At 44.5% G+C, this 22,729-nt stretch overlaps 1 long non-coding RNA gene across 1 annotated transcript in view; it reads right to left on the reverse strand.

The window, feature by feature from the left end:
* The window catches only part of LOC119934927, a 41,218-nt gene extending 18,816 nt beyond the window's left edge, over nt 1-22,402 (reverse strand). Inside the window, exon 1 of the long non-coding RNA XR_005453038.1 lies at nt 22,331-22,402. This is a non-coding gene — a long non-coding RNA (uncharacterized LOC119934927). The remainder of the gene's footprint in view (nt 1-22,330) is intronic.
* Nucleotides 22,403-22,729: the final 327 nt, after the last annotated feature.

Below are 22,729 nucleotides of genomic sequence, written 5' to 3' on the forward strand. Positions count from 1 at the left end.
GATTTGAATGATATTAGTCTAATAACTTAGGAACCATTTCCAAATTCATCCGTCACATACACATTATTAGCCATTCTCATCAGCTATTCCTGTTAAACTGAAATTCTCCCATTCCCCTCCCCTCCAGAAACCCTTCTTAAATATGTGAACCAGGAAAAGTTCCTGTTCCTGAAGAGAAATACCAATTAGGAGAAGACAAGATCGAGGATGAGAAATATGCTGTCAGCTCTCTGAACTTTTGCTTGGCATTTGCCTAACAGGACAGGACGCAGGAACTGTTTTTAGCGATAAGCTTGACTTGTGAGAATGTGGGATGTTTTGACGTATTCCAAGTACTGCCTGGGAAAAGGGCAGGGAAGAGGAAGGGCGGGGACCCAGACAGAGGTACAGGAATGGCTTGTTTCTATTGCCACCCTGGTCTGAAAGGCCGTTCTAGCCCGGGCCTTGGGCCATCAGAACCAATTAATGGCTAAACTGGAGCAAGTGTAGGACCCAGTAATCCTAGCACCTCTTGGTTTTAAGCCTAATGAGGAACAGGACCGATGGGAGCTGCCAGGGAAGGTTTTGGGTATCAGGGGAGCTCACCTGGAGCAAGGAAACCTTGTGGCTTGCAGTCCCCCCGCCCCCAACCTAAGGGAAGGGAGTTGTGACTGCTCCTCTGCAATTTATTTGTTTATACTGACGTCTGTCTTCCCTCTAGATGGTAAACTCCTCTAGGGCAGGGAATGTGCCTACCAACTCCGTGGTATTGTACCCTCCCAAGTGCTTACTACAGTGCTCTGCACTCAATAAACTCTCAGTAAAGACCACCGATTGATTAATTGCAAACAGGTTAAATAACTGAGTCAAGTTGATGAGCCTGCTGTTGTGATGTTGACCTCAGCAAAGCAAAGCATTTGGAAGAGCAGAATCCAGGCAACTGGTATGAAAACAAGAAAGAATGCAAAAACGGAGGAGGGGGAAACACTTGGGAAATGTCCAAAATTTTAAACAGTTTCTTTTTAAATAAAAAACAACAACAACAAAAAGCATAACTCACTTGGACACGGGTGATTTATCCAAACAAGCAGCTGCATAATGTAATAGTAATTAAATAGTTGAAATGTGTACTGAAAAATTCAGCTTACAATTAAGGCTGGGCAGTGTTACTGGTTATTTCAGAATTTGGTTTGGATCCACACAGCCTCAGGTCCAGTAATTTAACTTTGAGGTGGCATCAGTAGGACATTGTTCTGGGAGGGAATATCTCTCCAATGACCTCTTGCCCAAATCCTCCTCCTGGCCTGGAACTCCCTTCCACTTCCTATATGACAGACCATCAATCTCCCCTTCTTCAAAGCCTTATTAAAATCACATTTCCTCCAAGAGGCCTTCCCCAATTAAGCCCCCATTCCCTACTCATTCTCCCTTCCAAGTCACCTACATACTTGAATTTGTACCCTTTAAGACCTATAGAGTCACCCCACCCTCAGCCTGCAGCACCTATGTACGTATTCATCATTTATTTTAATTTCTGTCTCCCCCTCTAACTATAAGCTGCTCATGGGCAGGGAACACAAAATAAGAATAATAATTGAAACTGTGGTATCTGTTAAGTGCTTACTATGTGTCAGGCACTGTACAACAAGTAAATTGGATAAGACACAGTCCCTGTTCCACGTGGGGCTCAGAGTCTCAATCCCCATTTTACAGATGAGGTAACTAAGGCACAGAGAAGTGAAATGATTGTCCAAGGCCACACAGGAGATAAATGGCGGAGCCAAGATTAGAACCCATGACCTTCTGACTCCCAGATGCGTGTTCTGTCGACTACACCATATACCCTCCTGGGCTCTGCACACAGCAAGTGCTCAATAAATGCCATTGATCGACTTCTAATGTTCTCAGTCAATCAGTCAATAATATTTATTGAATGCTTACTGGGTGCAAAGTACTCTACTAAATCCTTTGAAGAGTACAGTACAATAGTGTTGATAGACATGGTCCTTGCCCTCAAGGAGCTTAAAGTATAGTGGACACTTTTTGAGGCCTTTGTGAGGAGAAAGTCCAGGAAAGCTGCTATCCTGAGTTGACTGAGTTTGTCAGGGGCAGGGGAACGGGGGTTATAGATGGTGATCCAGTCTTCTTTTTCTGGATTCCCTTATACAGACAGAGGAGAGGAATTCATTCAATCGGATTTTCTGAGCGCTTACTGTGTGCACAGAGGAATGGGGAATGTAGACCAGGACTGGGAGATTCTGAACCTGAGAATTTTGAAGAATGGGCATTCTCCAAATTGAACATCAACTCACACTGGGCTTGAGCAGTGAGTGAGGGATTCTGCTTCTGAAGGCTTTTTGAAATCCAGGAAATTGCTGGGAAGGGTTTGAGGGTGCAGCTTCTCAAGCAAGCTGCTTCTCCAGTCCACCCACCCACCCCCGTAACTGTCTGTACTCCTGAGGGACTACAGTCCCCAGTGGGCGGCCATCAGCTGGCAGATGTTGTGTGAAGCAAAGAAACAGCTGGGAGAGGCTTCCCATAACTTCTGGCCCTGGGCCCAGTTCTCCACTCTCATCAGAAATGAGCCCCACTCCCAAGAATCAGCCCTTCAGATGGGCCTTCTTCTAGCCAACACAACGGATATCACATCTCAGTTTTTCACCTCTCCCTCCCTCCATTTTCTCTCCTTCATCCTCTTCCTCTTTCCTTTCTCTCTCTTTTCCTCAGCTTCTCCCAGTGTTCTCTTCCAAGCTTTCACTTTTCCCCCGGCACCTTCTCCGCCAAGCTCCCTACTCATCCTAGGGTTTTACTTCTTCCTGTTTCTACCTTTTCCTTCTTTCTTTACTTGGCTATTTATCGATGTCCTTCACGTTTGGAGAAGACACGACTCATGGGGAAAGTTCACCTGTGAGTGTTTGTTGGCTGAAATGGCCAATATGAGATCTGCAGTTCCAGCCACACTGGACACAGAAAAATGTTGTCTCTCCTGTGTTCTTGTATCATTCATTCATTCATTCAATCGTATTTATTGAGCGCTTACTGTGTGCAGTTCACTGTACTAAGCGCTTGGGAAGTACAAGTCGGCAACAAATAGAGATGGTCCCTACCCAACAACAGGCTTACAGTGTAGAAGGGGGAGACAAGACAACAAAACAAAACATGTAGACAGGTGTCAAAACCATCAGAATATATAGAATTATAACTATATGCACATCACAAATAAAATAGAGTAGTAAATATATACAAGTAAAATAGAGTAATAAATATGTACAAATATATACAAGTGCTCTATTAATGTTTGTAGCACCTGTCACTGCTTTCTCTTTAGCCTTCTTGTCTCTACTTGCATATCAATCAATAACATTTATTGAGCACTTACTAAGGGCAAAGCCCTGTACTAAGCACTTCGGAGAGTACAACAGAATTAGCATACATGTTCCCTGCCCGTAATGAGCTTACATATGAAGCTTTTCCTTAAAGTGAGCTACTCCCTTTTTGATAGTTTCCCCTTGCAGGTCTATCCACAGTTTTCAGCTGGGATGCAGCATTGTCTGGAGTTTTGCTTTACCGTATCCTTAAAAGGCTTCCTTTGCCCTTCCTGCTTTCTGTTTCCCGATTTCATCTCCATTCGTCAGCTGTTTGGACAGCCTGCTGTCACTCATTCTCCTCACATGTCCCACCCAGCTCAGCTGTGCTAAAATGAGTATAGTCTCCCTGTGCTAGGAGACTACATTCCAAGGAGTCCAGAAAAAAAGGAAAGCAAGGATTGCTACAAGCAATTCTGGAGTATTTCTTACCTGTTCTTTTTAACTTGAGAGCTCACTTCCTCCAGGAGGCCTTCCCAAACTGAGCCCCCTTTTTCCTCTCCTCCTCCCCATTCCCTCCACTTCTCCTTCCCCTCCCCACAGCACTTGTATATATTTGTACAGATTTATTACTCTATTGATTTTACTGTATTTACTGTATTTTGTTAATGATGTGCATATAGCGATAATTCTATTCTGGCGATTTTGACACCTGTCTACATGTTTTGTTTTGTTGTCTGTCTCCCCCTTGTAGACTGTGAGCCCGTTGTTGGGTAGGGACCGTCTCTATATGTTGCCAATTTGTACTTCCCAAGCGCTTAGTTCAGCACTGTGCACACAATAAGCGCTCAATAAATACGACTGAATGAATGAATGAACTCTAAGCACTAGGGTTAGGGTTTACTCTGCTCAGTCTTCAAGACTAACCTACCTGAATTTGTCCATTTTGAGACAACCTCCACAGGACAAACTCTCCAGTAGGTTGATAGCACATCTGAACCTATGTGTACTATAGGTTAGGAGAGGGAAGCCAACTTACGGTATCTGTCTGAATCATCTCACCACCAATTCCTTACCTACATCTCTTCCCTCTGGCCTGGGACCCCTTCCCCTCCATAGTCAACAGACCATCACGCTACTCTTCTTCAAAGCCCTGCTAAAATCTTTCCTCCTCCAAAAGGCCTTCCCTGACTAAGCCCTAATTTCCCCTATACGCCCTCCTTTCTGTGTCCCCTACACTATATCCCTGAAGCACTTGATAGTCACACCCCACCCCATTAGTGGTTTTGTTCAAATCAGTTTCCCCAATCTGTTATTTATTGAATGTCTGTGTCCCCCTCTAAAACGTATGCTCCTTATGAGATCTTGTCTACCAACCCAGTTGTATTTTACCCCCTCAAGCAGTGGTCAGCACAGTAGATACCACTGATTGATTAATTGATGGATAAGATAACCAGATTTCTGGTCCTCTAAGTGGTTTGTGAATGGGGCCTCCAGAAAGCAAGGCGAGAGAGGGCAGAAAGAGAAAGTGGCGTTGAGGGAAGGACAAATGGAGAGAAGGAAACAGAAGGTGAAATGTCACTGAGCTTCCATTCTCAGCTACCACCATCGCCTGCCCCCGCTTCCCCCGCATCTTGCTTCCCAAGCCACGAGTGAGACCCTGTGGAGCCTCATGGAGGCTTTTTGGGTGGAGGGACAGATTCTCATAGAGCAAAACATCCAGGTCATGTAAAGCCAGAACTACTGGGCTGCCTTCCACCAAATGAACATCCTCCTATTTCATTCCCTCTTTCCGCTTGAGGCAGAATGGCACGGTACTCCTTTATGATGATGATGATGATGGCATTTATTAAGCATGTACTATGTGCAAAGCCCTGTTCTAAGCGCTGGGGTGGTTACAAGGTGATCAGGTCCCACAGGGGGCTCACAGTCAATCCCCATTTTACCGATGAGGTAACTGAGGCACAGAGAAGTTAAGTGACTTGCCCAGAGTCACATAGCTTGACAGTTGGCAGAGCCAGGATTTGAACCCATTACCACTGACTCCAAAGCCCGGGCTCTTTCCACTGAGCCACGCTGCTTCTCTATAAACATCTTCTTTATAAACATCTTTAAGGAGCCAGACCAGTTTTGTGCTCAGTCAGAGCAGACTTCCAGTTGCCAGTGAAATATAGAAGTGTCTAGTTTGAGCCAAGAGGAGGAGATGCATTTGTACTCTTTCTGTAATGGCTAGGAATTTACTTTGTTTCCAGGGCTGAGACCTAAACTGGAGAATGGGTTTTCTGCTGGGAATAACTTCCCTTTGAGGAGAAATCACATAACTTCTCTGTGCCTGTTACCTCATCTGTAAAATGGGGATGAAGACTGTGAGCCCCTTGTGGGACAGGGCCTGTGTCATTCATTCATTCATTCATTCAATCGTATTTATTGAGCGCTTACTGTGTGCAGAGCACTGGACTAAGCGCTTGGGAAGTACAAGTTGGTAATATATAGAGATGGTCCCTACCCCACAATAGGCTCTGCCTTTGACTCTTTCCCATGCTGCTGCTGCCCAGCATAAGTGAATTGACTTTGATGCTATGGCTTAGACCTTTGTCAAGCACTTACTGTGTGCCAGGCATTGTTCTAAGCACTGGGGTAGATAATAATAATACAGAGACGGTCCCTTCCCAACAGCGGGCTCACAGTCTAGAGGAGGAAGACAGACAACAAAACGAAAACAACCCCATTATCTTGCATCTATCCCAGCACTTAGTACAGTGCCTGGCACATATGAGTGCTTTACAAATGCCATAGAGGCACAATAAAGGGAAAAGAGGGGAGAAATGGTTAGAGAGGGGAAAGTAGTCTTACAACTAAAAGGGAGAGTAATCCCAGTCTTGCGCAGTAATAACTGTGGTATTTGTTAAGCACTTACTATGTACAAAGCGCTGTTCTAAGCACTGGGGTAGGTACAAGATAATCAGGTCCCACAAAGTCCCTGTTCCACATGAGGCTCACAATCCAGGGGGAAAGGCGAACAGGCATTGAATCCTCATTTTGCAGATGAGGAAACTGAGGCACCGAGAAATTAGGAGACTTGCCCAAGGTCACACAGCAGACTAGTGGAGTTGCCGGGATTAGATCCCATGTTCCCTGTCGTTCAGACCCAACTCTTTTCACTAGGTCATGGGTCACGCTGCAACTCTTGGAGGCTTCCAGTGATCCTGGTTAAATCCTAAAGATTCCTGGAGACCATCTTTCCCTCAACCTAATGCTTCAATCCCCCCCAGGGCCAGAGCCCTGGTCATTATTTAGGTTATTAGGGAGGGGAGTTCTGTTTTGGGGGCTTAGACAAGTACTGTGTTGCAGCAGGGGCCTCTTGTATAATAGTTCAAATTATGAGATTTCTCCACGTTGCAGTTGTTCCCTCTAATAGACTGGAGCTGGAACACTGCATTTATCTCCTTCACATTTGTACCATACAAATGAAGTTAAGATGATGACACTTTTCTGGCACCAGAGCAAGGCAGTTCCCAAGTCGTGTTCCACTTATTTTCTTCTGTTCAGCATCTATTGTGGATTTAATACAGTAAATCGTGTGCCCCAGTTCGGGATCGTACGGACTGCAGTGGGAGTGAGACCAGATGTCACCCTCCACCGGAGTGTGCAGCAGCGAACCCCTTGGTCTCCTTCCCACCAGGACGTGGGTTCTAATCCTGGTTCTGCCACGTGTCTGCTGTGTGACCTTGGGCCTCATCTAGAAAGTGGTGATTAAGACTGTTAATCCCATGTAAAACAGGGACTGTTTCTCGTCCAACGACCTTGTATCTACCTCAGGGCTTAGAACAGTGCTTGGCACATAATAAGTGCTTAATTAATACAACAATTATTATTATTGGTATTATTAATAATATTATTTGTACCTACCCCAGAGTTTAGAACAGTGCTTGGCACATAGTAAATGCTTAATAAATACCACTATTATTATTATCATTATTATTAAGGTCCACAGAACAGGCTGAAGTCCGCGTTCGTCTGTGGTGACTCTGGCAAAAAGCAGCAGTCTGGAAGGAATCTGCAGCAATAATCAATCAATTGTATTAATTGAGTGCTTACTGTGTGCAGAGCACTGTACTAAACACTTGTGAGAAGACCCTATAACATTATAACAGAGTTGGTAGATACGTTCCCTACCAGCCGGAAGCAGCATGGCTCAGTGGAAAGAGCATGGGCTTTGGAGTCAGAGGTCATGGGTTCGAATCTCGACTCCGCCACATGTCTGCTGTGTGACCTTGGGCAAGTCACTTAACTTCTCTGAGCCTCAGTTACCTCATCTGTAAAATGGGGATGATGACTGTGAGCCCCACGTGGGACAACCAGATCACCTTGTATCCCCCCAGCACTTAGAACAGTGCTTTGCACATAGTAAGCACTTAACAAATGCTATTATTATTATTATTATTATTATTATTATTATTATTATTATTATTATTATTATTACTACCCACATTCCCTAGCAGAAGAGCAAGGCAACTGTGGACTCCAGGCCTGCCAGGTTTTTGCCACTGTTTCCCGCCTCTGCTGAGCTCTACAGAAGTGTCGGCCAGTAGCCACATTGGTTGTTTTTATGTCCCCTATGGTTTCTGTTCAGTCCCATGCCGAGCATTGTTGGTTCATTCATTTCATTCATTCAGTCGTATTTATTGAGCGCTTACTGTGTGCAGAGCACTGTACTAAGCGCTTGGGAAATACAAATCGACAACATATAGAGATGGTCCCTACCCGACAACGGGCTCACAGTCTAGAAGGGGGAGACAGACAACAGAACAAAACATGGAGACAGGTGAAGCATTAGAGTAGATGCCAGGTAATCAAGTAGGACACAGTCTATGTCCCACATGGAGCTTACAGTCTTAATGCCCATTTTACAGATGACGTAATTGAGGCCCAGTGAAGTGACTTGCCCAAGGTCACACAGCAGATAAGTGGCATATATATATATATAATAATAATAATAATAATAATAATAATAATGGCATTTATTAAGCGCTTACTATGTGCAAAGCGCTGTTCTAAGCGCTGGGGTGGATACAAGGTGATCAGGTTGTCCCACGTGGGGCTCACAGTCTTAATCCCCATTTTACAGATGAGGTAACGGAGGCTCAGAGAAGTTAAGTGACTTGCCAAGGTCACACAGCAGGCATGTGGCAGAGCCGGAATTTGAACCCATGACCTCTGACTCCAAAGCCCGTGCTCTTTCCACTGAGCCATGCTGCTTCCCCATAATGATGGCATTTATTAAGCGCTTACTATGTGCAAAGCACTGTTCTAAGCACTGGGGAGGTTACAAAGTGATCCGGTTGTCCCACGGGGGGCTCACAGTCTTCATCCCCATTTTACAGATGAGAGAACCGAGGCCCAGAGAAGTTAAGTGACTTGCCCAAAGTCGCACAGCTGACAAGTGACAGAGCCGGGATTTGAACCCATGACCTCTAACTCCAAAGCCCATGCTCTTTCCACTGAGCCACGCTGCTCTGCTTATATATATACTTACACTCTCTCCCAATCCCTAATCTATTTTAATAGCTGTCTCCCCCTGCAAGCTCCTTGCATTGATCTCTCCCAAGTGCTTAGTACAGTGCTCTGTACACAGTAAGCACTCAACACAATTGAGTGATTGCTCTAGACTGTAAGCTTCTTGTGGGCATGGAATGTGTCTGTTTATTGTTATAGTTTATTGTACCAGCGTGAATGTGAGTGTGTCATCATGCACCAGTTGGAATCCATACCCAACCAATCTTCTCTTGAGGCACAAATCCATGCCCCCAATAATGTCTTCTCCACTGAGGGCAACTCCCTTCTCCTCCTTATTGATCTTGTACCACCAACTCACAATCCTATATCACCTCCACAGTATGCTTCCTTGGCCCTTGTGTGCTCAAGAAAATCCAAACACAGGGTCAACCTCGTCCATCCCAAATTAATCAGAGAAGCAGCATGTGCTTGGAAGTCAGACCTGAGTTCTAATCCTGGCTCATAATCAGAATACTTGCCTTCTTCGTGACCTTGGACAAATCACTGAACTTCTCTGTGCCTTAGTTTTCTCATCTGTAAAATAAGGATTTAATATCTGTTCTCCATTCCTCTTAGATTGTGAGACCCATGTGGGATAGGGACTGTGTCCAACCTGATTATCTTGTATCTACCCCAGCGATTAAAACAGTGCTTAACACATAGTAACAAATATCATAATAATAATAACTATTATTTTTATTATCCTCACCTCCTCTAACTCCACTGTCTCCTCCACCCAGCAATGCTACTTCTCCATCTTTATTGACTGCCATACCTAATGTCCATGCCAGCTGTTTCAGGCTTTTACTTTTATTGACTCTCCCATCCTTACCAGAAGTAACTCAAGAGATGCCCTGCTGCCTCTTAAAATCTACCTCTTCCACCTGCACCTCTGACCCCAACTCTTTGCACCTGATCAGACACTTGTCCCCTCCCTTCTTCCCTCTCAGACCACCATCTTCAACCACTCACTTTCCAGTGGTTCCTTCTCCACTGCTTTCAAACATGTTCATGCATCACCTCTCCTAAAAAAAACTTTCTCAACCTCATGGCTCCTTTCAGTTATCATCCCATCTCCATGCTACCATTCCTCTCCAGACTCCTGGAGTGAATTGTCTATACTTGCTCCTTCCCCTTCCTCTCCTATTCTCTCCTTGACCTCCTGCAATGTGGCTTCTTGTCCCCTCACTCCACAAAATGGCCCTCTTTAAGGTCACCAGTGACTCCCTTTTTTGCCAAATCCAATGGCTTTTATTCCATCTTAATCTTCCTCAACTTCTCAGCTGTCTTTGACACTGTGGATCATTCCCTTTTCCTGGAAACAATAGCTAACCTTGGCTTCACCAATACCATCCTCTCCTAGTTCTCCTCCTTTATAACTGCGTCTCAGTCCCTTACACAGGCTTGCCCTTTGCTTCCCACCCTCTTACAGTGGGCAGGGGGGAAGGTGGGGCACCTCAAGGCTTAGTTCTCTCTCCCCTTCTGTTCTCCATCTACACTCACACCTTTGAAGAACTCATTTACTCCCATAACTTTAATTAATGTCTCGATGTAGATGATTTCCAAATCTACCTCGACAGCTCTGCTCTCTCTCCTCCTCTGCAGTCTCTCATTTCCTCCTGTCTTCAGAACAGCTCTACGTAGATATCCTGCAGGCATCTCAAACTTAACATGTCCAAAAGAGAACTCCTCATCTTTCCATCCAAACCCTGTCTTCCCCATGACTTCCCCATCACCATCCTCCCTGTTTCTCGACCAGAAAATCTTGGCATTATCCTCGACTCATCTCTCTCATTTCATTTGCATATTCTATCACCAAACCTTGTTGGTTCTTTGCAACATCTGTAGAATCAGTCCTTTCCTCTCCATCCCAACTGCTACCATGGTGATCCAAGCACTTACCATATCCAGCCTTGATTACTGGATCAACTTCCTCACTGACCTCCCTGCCCCCGTCTCTTCCCTACTCCAGTCTGTACTTCATTCAGCTGGCTGGATCATTTTTCTAAACGAAAGTTCAGTTCACATCTCCCCACTCCTCAAAACCTTCCAATGGCTGCCCATCCACCTCCACTGCAAATAGAAACCATTGGCTTTAAGGCCCTCAATAAGATCTCCCCATCCTACCTTACCTCACTAATCTCCTACTACAACCCAGCCCACACCCCTGACTCCTCGAATGCCGACATACTCACTGTACCTCAATCTCTTCTATCTTGCTGCCGAATCTTTGCCCGTTTCTTCCCTCTGGCCTGGAACACCCTCCCCCAGCATGTCTAATGGACCACCACTCTTGCCACCTTCGAAGCCCTCCTAAAATCCCATCTCCTCCATGAGGCCTTTTCTGACTAAATCCTCATTTTTCCCATTCACCCTCCCTTTTGCATCATCTATGCCCTTAGATTTGTTCCCTTTAAGCACTTGATATTCACCTTACTTTCAGTTCCACCACACTTATGTATACATCCTTATACTCTCCCATTTTAATTTATTTTCATGTCTCTCCCCTTCTATACAGTAAGCTCCTTGTGGGCAGGAATCACGTGTGCCAATTCCATTGTATTGTACTCTCCCGAGTGCTTAGTAGAGTTTTCTGCAAAAAGTAAAATTTCAATAAATACCACTGATTCATTGAATGAATGAATGTGTGTGTCTCATATCTGTGCATGCTTTTGTGACTCTTTAAAACCATCTGGCTATTGTTCTGCTTTCCATTCCTCTCTCCATGTATCTTTCCTACCCGCTCCTCAACATGCTCAGGTTATTGTCCTCCTCTAACCACAGGGAGCCCCACCCCACAGAGTCAGTCAATCAACTGCATTTATTGAGCACTTGTTGTGTGAAGACCACTGTACTAAGTACTTGGGAGTGTATAATATAACAATATAACAGCCACATTCCCTGTCCGCAATGAGTTTACAGTTCTGTCTCATTGGAGACAGCCCACAACACTCTCAACAGTGATGAGAGTTTTGGGCTCCCTAGAAACACACAGCCAAAACAAAAGAACTCATAATGGCATTTATTAAGTGCTTAGTATGTGTCAAGCACTGTTCTAAGAAAATTCTAAAATCCCACACCTATACTCTTTATTCCAAGTCTGAGTAATTTAAATTGCCTAAATATCTCCAAATCAATTAATCAATGGGTGTACTCAGAGCTTAGGAGCGTACAACAGAAGCAAAATACTGGGTTGCTGCCCTCTATGATGTTGAAATCTAGAATGGGAGAGAGACAAAAGTGACTTCCAATTAGTGGGAACAGGAAGAAGACCAAGAATATGGAAGGGAGTATTACAAATATATCAGGATGAAATCACTAAATAAATAATTGAATAAATATATGGGATTAATATACATCTGAGTAAAAAGCTATCGATGTTCTTAAGTGCTAAGGATAGGAGCAACATATATATGAGCTCAGGATGGATATTTGGTTGATGCAGTTGGGATTTTTTTTAATGGTATTTGTTAATCAATCAATCAGTGACATTTATTGAGCTCTTACTATGTGCCAGGCACTGTAGTAAGCATGGGGGTAGAAAGAAGCTAATGAGGTTGGGCACAGTCCCTGTCCCACACTGGGCTCACAGTCTTAATCCACATTGTGCAAGTAAAGTAACTGAGGCCCAGGAAAGGGAAGTGACTTGGCCAAGATCACACAGCAGACAAGTTGCAGAATCAGGTTTAGAACCCTGGTCCTTTGATTCCCAGGCTTGTGCTCTGTCCTCCAGGCCATACTGCTTCACTGGGTCAAATGGTTCCATCTTTAGGTCCCCTGCCCAGATTTGAGAAATCTTGCACCCGAAGAGGGGAAAGAAAGCAATGATAATGATGGGATTTAGACGACTAGATCTACAGTCCTCCAGACTGTAAGCTCGTTGTAGGCAAGGAATGTTACATTGTTATGTCGTATGTTCCCTAGTGCTTAGCATAGTGCCCTGCACACAGTAAGCACTCAATAAATATGATTGATCTATTAAACTTCTTGTGGTCAGGGAACACATCTACCAACTCTGTTATATTGCACTCTCCCAAGGGCTTAGTATAGTGCTCTGCACACAGTAAGTACTCAGTAAATATGATTGATCGTATTACTATGTGCCAAGCACTAGGATAAATGCAGGATGAACAAATTGGACATAGTCTCCTTCCCACATGGAGCTCACAGTCTTAGAAAGAGGGTGAACCCTTATTTTATCCCAATTTGAGGAAATTGAGGCACAGAGTATTTAAGTGACCTTCGCAAGGTCCCACAACAGGTAAATGGCAGATCTCAGACTAGAACCTGAGTTTCCTGACTCCCAGCCCTGGGCTCTTTCCATTAGGCCATAATGCCTATATGGAAGCATTAAGTGATCTCTGCTTACCTACCCACCTCCATCCATCCCTAGACAACCAGATCAGAACAGTCTCCCTCATCGGCTAATTTAGGCACAATCCAACCCAAAGGCTGGGGGATAAACTAGACGATCTTTCGGAGTCCCTTGAAGCAGAACATCCAGGAAGTATTCCTTGTTCATTCATTCAGTTGTATTTATTGAGCACTTATTATGTCTAATCTCTCTTTTCTCCACCCTAATGTTCCTTCCCTTATCTCTAGTTAATTTTTTATGTCTGTTTCTGCAGATAGAGTGTACGTTCCTTTAGGGTAGGGGTCATGTCTACTTACTCTTTTGATCTCCCCAAAGGCTTAGTACAGTGTTCTGCACCCAGTAAGCCCTAAATAAATATGATCGATTGGCTGATTGATTGATTGAACATTCTTGAGAAATCTGTGAGAAATTCTTGAGAAAATGTTACATAATGTCGTATGTTCCCTAGTGCTTAGCATAGTGCCCTGCACACAGTAAGTACTCAATAAATATAACTGATTGAACATTCTTGAGAAATCTGTGAGTTGGAGCTCAGGACCCTATGACCTCCTGTCAGGGATGGTAGAATTGGCTCTTTGGGTCACCTCCCAGTTGGTCATTCCAGTCCAAAGGGAATGGGATGTTTTGCCCTAGACACAAAGAAAATATATTCTTGTCAGAAGCTGCCTTCTCCTCTTCTGAACAGCATTAAATGTTTACAATCAACCAAAAATGTGTCCAGGGTCCTTGAGAGGCGCTGAGCCATAAGTACATTTTGTACCAGAAGTTGCAATGCAGAACATTTGATGGCTCTTTAAGATCTATTCTTCCCTCAGTGAATAGGCAATTCAGATGGATCAGTCAGAACAGAGAGAATGGTACACAATGCCCTGTCCTGCTGGGGGTGGGGGCTGGGGGGAGAGGATGTTTTCATTGAGAGAATCCTTCTTTCTAGAAAGAGATACTTCCTCTGGACAAAGTAGAGTGAAGATTGGTGGGTACCAAGTCCTTCAATCTCCTCTGCTGTTTCAGGAGCAAAGGTGGATTTTCCCCCTGCAAAGCTTGGGTTCTGTAACAGAGGAGAAGAAAGCTCCCTAACTCACCACGTCCTCCAGTTGTTGTCCAACCACCTCTATATCAAACAGAAACCCCTTATCATCAACTTCAAGGCACTCAATCAGCTTCCCCCCACACCTTACCTCGCTGATCTCCTGTTTACTTGGCTCTTCTAACATCAACCTACTCACTGTACCTCAATCTCAACTATCTGGCCACTGGCCCCTTGCCCACATCTTCCCAGGGGCCTGGAACTCCCATCCCTTCATTTACCACTCTCCTCACCTTCAAAGCCTTCCTAAAATTATATCTCCCCCAAGATGCCTTTCCTGACTAAGCCCTCATTTCCCCTATTTATCCTCCTGTCTACGTTGTCTATGCACTCAGATCAGCAGACTATAAGCACTTGATATTCTCCAGCCCCACCCCACAGGCTCACAGCATGAATGTCACAGATTTCTGCCGCCTTCTTGCCCCTCTGGGCTACACAAAGGAAGTTCCTTCACTCTCCCCAAAAAGGGAGCAAGATGACCTGTTGTTCTCCATCTCCCCTGAACTAGTACTGCGGCAATGGATTTAAAAGCAGCAGGGGAGAATTAGGTAGACAACAGGGAGAACTTCTGACAGCAAGGGAGATGAGGTGATGTTCTAATGCTTCACTTACATCAGACAGTAAGTCCGTTGAGGGAAGAGACTGTGTTTCTTCTATCTTATGTTCCCTAGCATGTATTTCAGTGCTCTGCTCACATTGCACACTCAATAAATCTGGTGGTGACCTTGAAACAACTGGCCCAGGTTGGTTATTGCAATATCCTTTCTTGGAGAGCATTAAGAATAGGCCTGTTCCAGGACCTCCTTCCCAGCCCACCTCGTTCTGCTAGGATGTGTGTTTTCATTGCACAATTTGGACAGAACATGATGGAAGAATTAGGAAGTTTTCTTCCCACAATATGAGTCTGTTCTGAACCACCTGATCCCCAGGTTGATGTAAGAGGTTCAGTGTAGGAAAAAAAATGTTTGTGAGCCTGCATGTGGGTGGAATGAGAGCAGGGGTCATCCTGCTCCAATTCCCGGCCCCTGCCTCAACCCTACCGCCCTGTACCTTACAATACTTCTATTTTTCTTTGGGCTTTAGCCACTTTACAGCATTTAATACAGTAAAATAGCAATGAGTGGCTAGGGTTGAAAATATTTGGCTCGTTGTGAAAAGAAAAATATGGGAATTTTCATCTGAAATATCAGTCTTAAAACCATCTTCCTCTCTAACCCCCATACTCCTATTGAATGAATGGTTACTGCAACACAGTTTCCCCAAAACCAAAATAATACTAATGATACTGGTATTTAATAATCGTTACTATGTGTCAAACGTGGTTCTCAGCACTGGGATAGATACAAGTTAATCAGGTTGGACATAGTCTTTGTCCCACACGGGGCTCACAAGCGAAGTAGGAGGGAGATCGCGTATTGAGTCCCTGTTTTACAGAGGCCCAGAGAAGTGAGGTGACTTCCCCGAGATTCCACAGCTGGCAAGTGGTGGAGCTTGAATTAGAACCCAGGTCCTCTGATTCCCAGGCCCATGCATTTTTCCCTAGACCACGCTGCTCCTTATATTTTCCCCCATGGTATTTTTTAAGCACTTATTGTGTGTCAAACACTGTTTGAAGCACTGGAGTGAGTACAAATTAATTAGGTTAGACACAGTCCCTGTCCTGCATGGGGCTCACAGTCTGACCAGGAGGGAGAACAGGTATTTAAGCCACATTTTACAGTTGAGGAAGCTGAAGCACAGAGAAGTTAAGTGGCTCGCCTAAGGTCACACAGCAAGCAGTTGTCAGAGCCAGGATTTTGAAACCGGGTCCTCTGACTCCCAACCCCATGCACTTTCCCCTAAACCACACTGCTTATCACGAGGTTCTTGAGGAATAGAACCCCCACATTATAGGAGAACCCCCATACTTAGATTATGAGCTCTTTAAAGGTCAGGGATTGCGCAAAGACTGAGAAATCACCCCAATGTTCTTTATAGTGCTCTGCACATCACAAGCACTTAATGCATACTATTAATGCTTTTATTTTAAAAATCGTAGTAATCATATTAATGATAATTAATCTGCAGATCTCAAGGAGCACATTAGAGATCAATGATTAAGCCTTATCAGAGGGCTCTCTTTCACAGGAGGACAAAGGTGGTGAGATTGGGTAATTCCTTCCCCTTCTTCTTGTTCTCCGACTTCCAAAGACTGGAGAGGAGCCGAGGTGAAATGGCTCCCAGGTGGGTTAATTTTGCTTTGCTCATTGTAAGGCTGAGCCACACAGCCTAAGTCGAGGGATCCCTAGAGTCGAAGAGCTGTTCCAAAATGGCATCTCATTTGCTGCCCCCTGAACAGCAGTGGAATCAATAGAAACGGTCCTGAGATCAATTTAACAAGGCAAATGGCTGTAAAGAACTGTAACCTCAGCACATAACCAAACCCTCATGTTTTATTAATTGCTCGGAACTTGCCAAGTACAGGTAGGGGTCCAATGGGGCCAGAGTAAGAGCAAATCTAAGGGGTCTGGCAAATGACAGGCAGGGGTCACAGCGGATAAAATGAAGGCGCTGAGGTAGGGGAGGAAGGGAGGAAAAAGAGAAGGCCAGTGAGAAATCCAGCTCTAAGTCCGTCACGGGTTTTCAGCATCCGCACAGAAAACGGTGTCTTCGGTGCTGCTCATCAGGGATGCACAAATATCACTTCCTGGGGGGCTCCAAATGGAGATGAAGAGTACAGTCCGCTCTCAACCAACGGCGTTACCCCCGGCTAGCCGATTACGAGTAGATTTCTCGGGTTTGGGGCAGGGACGGGCCTGTAGACGGCCGATCTTATGCCTCCCCTGGTATCTTTTGGGGGGCAGGCGCGGGAAGAGTCCGCCGGCAGCAACGTCCCCAGATGGACCTGTATATATGTATATATGTCTATACATATTTATTACTCTATTTATTTATTTATTTATTTTGCTTATACATGTCTATTCTATTTATTTTATTTTGTTAGTAAGTTTGGATTTGTTCTCTGTCTCCCCCTTTTAGACTGTGAGCCCACTGTTGGGTAGGGACTGTCTCTCTATGTTGCCAACTTGTACTTCCCAAGCGCTTAGTACAGTGCTCTGCACACAGTAAGCGCTCAATAAATATGACTGATTGATTGATTGATTGATAAGAGCTTGTCTCTGACAGCAATCTCCTTGGATCCCCGAATGTTCTTCCCTGAAGCCCCCCTACCAGTGATGGCCTGAGCCCACTCTGTGACCTGAAGTCAACACACAGGAGGGATGAGGGGGAAAAGAGGATTACTGAAAAATGAAACAATTATGGCTGCCTCACATGAAAAGCATCAGAGCAGGCAGAAAGGACTCTACCCACGAGTGTGGAGGCCATCTTCATAAAGCCTGGTGCAAGTACCATCTTACTGACGTCCTAAGCCACCTTGATTGAGCAGGTCACCCTCGCTGCTTGTCTCCCTGATGAAGCCACTGGCTTACCTTGCTACAATCTGAAGCTGGCCCTGGGCCCGGCTCCCAGACTTCCTGGACTTCGACTCTTCAAATGTTCCTCAGGTGAATCAATCAATCAATCAATCAATCGTATTTATTGAGCGCTTACTGTGTGCAGAACACTGTACTAAGCGCTTGGGAAGTACAAGTTGGCAACATATAGAGAAAGTTCCTACCCAACAGTGGGCTCACAGTGAAGGGGCAAGGGAGCGGTCAAGATACCTGTTGATTGCTTGAACATTCCTCATGCATGTGTAGGTAATAATTATTATCATAAATAACAACAGTTTATATAATAATAGTAATAATAATAACGCTGAGAAGCAGCGTGGCTCAGTGGAAAGACTCCGGGCTTGGGAGTCAGAGGTTGTGCATTCTAATCCCCGCTCCACCACTTTTCATTCATTCAATCGAGCGCTTACTGTGTGCAGAGCACTGTACTAAGCGCTTGGGAAGTACAAGTCGGCACTTAGCTGTGTGACTTTGGGCAAGTCACTTCACTTCTCTGGGCCTCAGTGACCTCATCTGGAAAATGGGGATGAAGACTGTGTGCCCTTCGTGGGACAACCTGATTATCTTGTATCTCCCCCAATGCTTAGAACAGTGCTTGGCACATAGTAAGAGCTTAACAAATGCCATCATTATTATTGGAGAAGCAGAGTGGCCTAGTGGGAAGAGCACGGCTTTGGAGTCAGAGGTCATGGGTTCAAATCCTGGCTGCGCCAGTTGTCAGCTGTGTGACTTTGGGCTAGTCACTTAACTTCTCTGTGCCTCAGTTACCTCATCTGTAAAATGGGGATGAGGACTGTGAGCCCCCCGTGGGACAACCTGATCACCTTGTAACCTCCCCAGCGCTTAGAACAGTGTTTTGCACATAGTAAGCACTTAATAAATGCCATTATTATTATTATTATTATTATTAACTAAGTTACTTGAGTGTGTAAGTATGTGAACTCACACATATGACTGCTATTTATTACCAAATTCAGAGAATAATATTTCTTTTTTTGACCCAAGGGCTATTTAAAAATGTCACATTCATGAATAGTCAGGTGGGTGAGGAAGAACAGTCGCCCTTGCACTTAGATTTGCTCCCTTTATTCATCTCTCCTTCAGCACTTATGTACATAGCAATAATTATTTATTTTAATGTCTGCCTCCCACTCTAGACTGTTAACTCACTGTGTGCAGGAAACGTGTGTACCAGCTCTGTTATATTGTACTCTCCCAAGAACTTAGAACAGTGGTCTGCACACAGTAAGCACTCAAGAAATATGATTGACCTATTGATTATTGGGTTTGAGTCTCAACCTGCACTAGGTAAACTATTCAAGAAGCCAATTTTTCCATAGGAATTCGAATATAATAATGATTATCATAATAATATGCATTAATACTCTAGATTTTTATAGTGCCTTTACTCCTAAGGACTCCAAGTATTTTCATTTTTATTATCTCCTTTCTCATTACACCATTCTCATGCAGTAGTGCACTGGGGAAAAAGTATTATTCCCATTTTACAGGTGGGGAAGCCAAGGCCCAGAGAGTTTAAATGACCTATTCAAGGTCACCCAGCAGTAGCAATGCCAAAATTATTCTACATCCCAACCCAGTATTATTGAACATTAGCCCATTCCACCATTAAATTCCTCCACCTCAGTGTCACCCTATAAAGTGGACCAAACAAAGAAAAAAAATGGTAGCTCAGAAAGCCAATAAAGTGTAACTTTTGGGAGACTAACAGAGGGACCGAGCTGTAGAACCCGCAACTACACGACTCCAGGACTTTAACTTACTTCACTCAGGGTCCATCAGGGCCTGGCTGGCACCTAATTTAGCTGAAACATCGAGACAAGATCCAGACACCGTGAGGTCCTGGAACAGAGCCAGTCCCCCAGCAACGGAGCCCGTTGCTGCAATTCAGTCTTGGCGAGCCGTCTTTGAGAAAGGTTGGATGTTAGCAGGAAACCCAAGAAGCCACATTATGACAAGCTCAAATGACACAAGCAGAGCACGCAGAAGAAACGCTATCCAGACACCCCGGATCCATCGTTACCCAGACCGCCGGGGAGCAACTCCCTTAATATGGAACATCCGGAAGAGAGAATCATTTTACACGAAGGTGTTGCAAATCCGGGGATATGGAAGGATATGCCCCAGAGAAGCAGCGTGGCTCAGTGGAGAAGAGCACGGGCTTTGGAGTCAGCGGTCATGGGTTCAAACCCTGGCTCCGCCAATTGTCAGCTGTGTGACTTTGGGCAAGTCACTTAACTTCTCTGTGCCTCAGTTACCTCATCTGTAAAATGGGGATTGAGACTGTGAGCCCCACGTGGGACAACCTGATCACGTTGCAACCTCCCCAGCGCTTAGAACAGTGCTTTGCACATAGTAAGTGCTTAATAAATGCCATTATTATTATTATTATTATTATAAATGAAAGGAAAGCGAGGCTTCCCATGGCCTATGTCTTCTCAGCCACACGTATACTTTAAGCTAGAGTGGCTCTACAGTTCAAAGATGACTCTGCTGACGGGGAGTTTGTCTCTCTGGGCATGAGTGTCACAATCAATCAGTCGGTCAATCAATCATATTTATTGAGCCCTACCTGTGTGCAGAGCACTATACTAAACTCTTGGGAGAGTACAATATAACTGAATTGGTAGACACATTCCCTGTCCACAGTGAGCTTGCAGCAAGTCTTTCTTACCTACTTATTAATAATAATAATAATTGCGGTATCTGTTAAATAGTTAGTACGTGTCAAGCACAGTTCTAAGCGCTGGGGTAGATACACAGTAGATGGATCAGACGCCGTCCCTGTCCCACATTGGGCTCACAGCCTTAATCCCCATTTTACAGATGAGGTAACTGAGTCCCAGAAGGGTTAAGTGATTTGCCCAAGGTCACATAGCAGACGTGTGGTGGAGCCGGGATTAGAACTCATATCCTCTGACTCCCAGGCCTGTGCTCTTCCCCTCCCCCTCCTTCCTCTCCTCCTCGCCCCCCTCTCCACCCCCACCGTCTTACCTCCTTCCCTTCCCCACAGCACCTGTATATATGTATATAAGTTTGTACATATTTATTACTCTATTTATTTTACCTGTACATATCTATTCTATCATTTTATTTTGTTAATATGTTTGGTTTTGTTCTCTGTCTCCCCCTTCTAGACTGTAAGCCCACTGTTGGGTAGGGACTATCTCTATATATTGCCAACTTGTACTTCCCAAGTGCTTAGTACAGTGCTCTGCACACTGTAAGCGCTCAATAAATACGATTGATTGATTGATTTCCACTAAGCCACATTGCTTCCCTTGCACACTATGCCCATGAAAATTCAGTCCTGCATTTTTTCTGGCCCCACTGTTCAGAAACCAATGTGTAAGACAGGAGAGCAAGTTCCTACTGACAGCAGGACTTGCACTGGAGTTGCTTTGCAGTAGTGGTGAAAATAACAATAATAATTGTGGTATTTTTTAAGCATTTATTCTGTGACAATAGGGAAGTGCCTTTCCCTATTTTTACAGATGAGTGAGTCAATCGTATTTTTTGAGTGGTTACTAAATACTTGGGAGAGTACAATATAGCAGTTAACAAATTCCCTGCCGACAGTGAGCTTACAGTGTAGAGGAAACTGAGGCCCAGAGAAGTTTAAGTGGCTTGCCTGACGTCACATTTGGCAGGTAAGCAGTAGGGCTGGGATTAGAACCCAGGTCTCCTGGCTCCCATACCACTAGGCTCTCTTTCCACTAAGCAACACTGCAACTACCCTGGTGGTGTGAATTGACCCACCTACCTTCTCTCGACGTTGGTCTCCACAGCAGCATCTTCAGAGGCAAAAGTTGACGACTTATAAATTGAGTCTACCCAGGGGCACACTGTTGGCCATTTGAAGAAAAAAAAAATCCCTAAATCTAAGATTTGCAGACTCCCATCGCACAAGAGGGGATTGGTGTTGACCATTATCAGCCCTTCGCTCAGTTTATTTGGGGGGTGAGCTCTTCTTATGGCGTGGGGAGCTCCAGACTGAGAGCATCTCTGACTGTCCCTGAAGTCTGGTGGGCTCTTTATCTACCCTTCAGGCTCTCAGTACTTCTGAACTAACAGTGAATTCGTGCTATCTGCTGGAAGGGGCTAATTCAGGCAACAGCCAAACTGAAGACCAAAGAGAAAGTGCTGACACTTCTAATTTTCTTGTGGCTTAAGCCGAAAACGCCAACGATCACCGCTGAGTTAAGTCAAAAGAAGTCAAGCATTCCCTTGGAATTGTATTTTCTTTGATTCATAGGGTGAAGGGAGCAACTAGCAGGAAAAAGGAACAGGTCTCGGAGAAATCTCGCTGTCAGGCAAGGCATGCTGGTGGTCTCTGAGGCATGACTGCTGGGATATTTTATGTCTCCAAAAACGTTTCCTTTGTATGGGGCAATCTCCATGCATGTTTATTCTGGGCTGGCAGTTAATTTTATCCTTGCAGAGTCAAAGAGCAAAATGGGAAATTTCCATAAAAGTACCTATTCAAGAAATGCACTTACCAATGCAAACTCACCTTCAGAGATATAGGAGAGTTGGTCAGAAAGCAAACCATTCTTTTGTTATTCAGTCCTGGCAATCAGGACCTGGCAAAAAAAATAAAATAAAAAGTTACATTGAAGGCTTAGAATTTCCCTTAATTTCCCTGAGTTTGTTTCTACACATGTAAATGGTCCAGGTAATTGAGGCTTAAAACTAGACTTTGGCTTCAATTATTTGGATATTTCAGAGGAATATGGTTAATTGATCAAATTGTATTTTGGGAATATTGATTATCCAATAATTTCCATTTGTGGTGAGATTACATCAGTGAAGCACTGCCACCCCTAAATTTGGCTGTTAATATCCTGCTTAAGTGATGAACTTCTCTCCCAATATCTGTGAACCCATTGTTGGATAGGGACCGTCTCTATAT

Source organism: Tachyglossus aculeatus, chromosome 11 (assembly GCF_015852505.1).
Source record: "Tachyglossus aculeatus isolate mTacAcu1 chromosome 11, mTacAcu1.pri, whole genome shotgun sequence".
NCBI classification, from domain to species: Eukaryota; Metazoa; Chordata; class Mammalia; order Monotremata; family Tachyglossidae; genus Tachyglossus; species Tachyglossus aculeatus.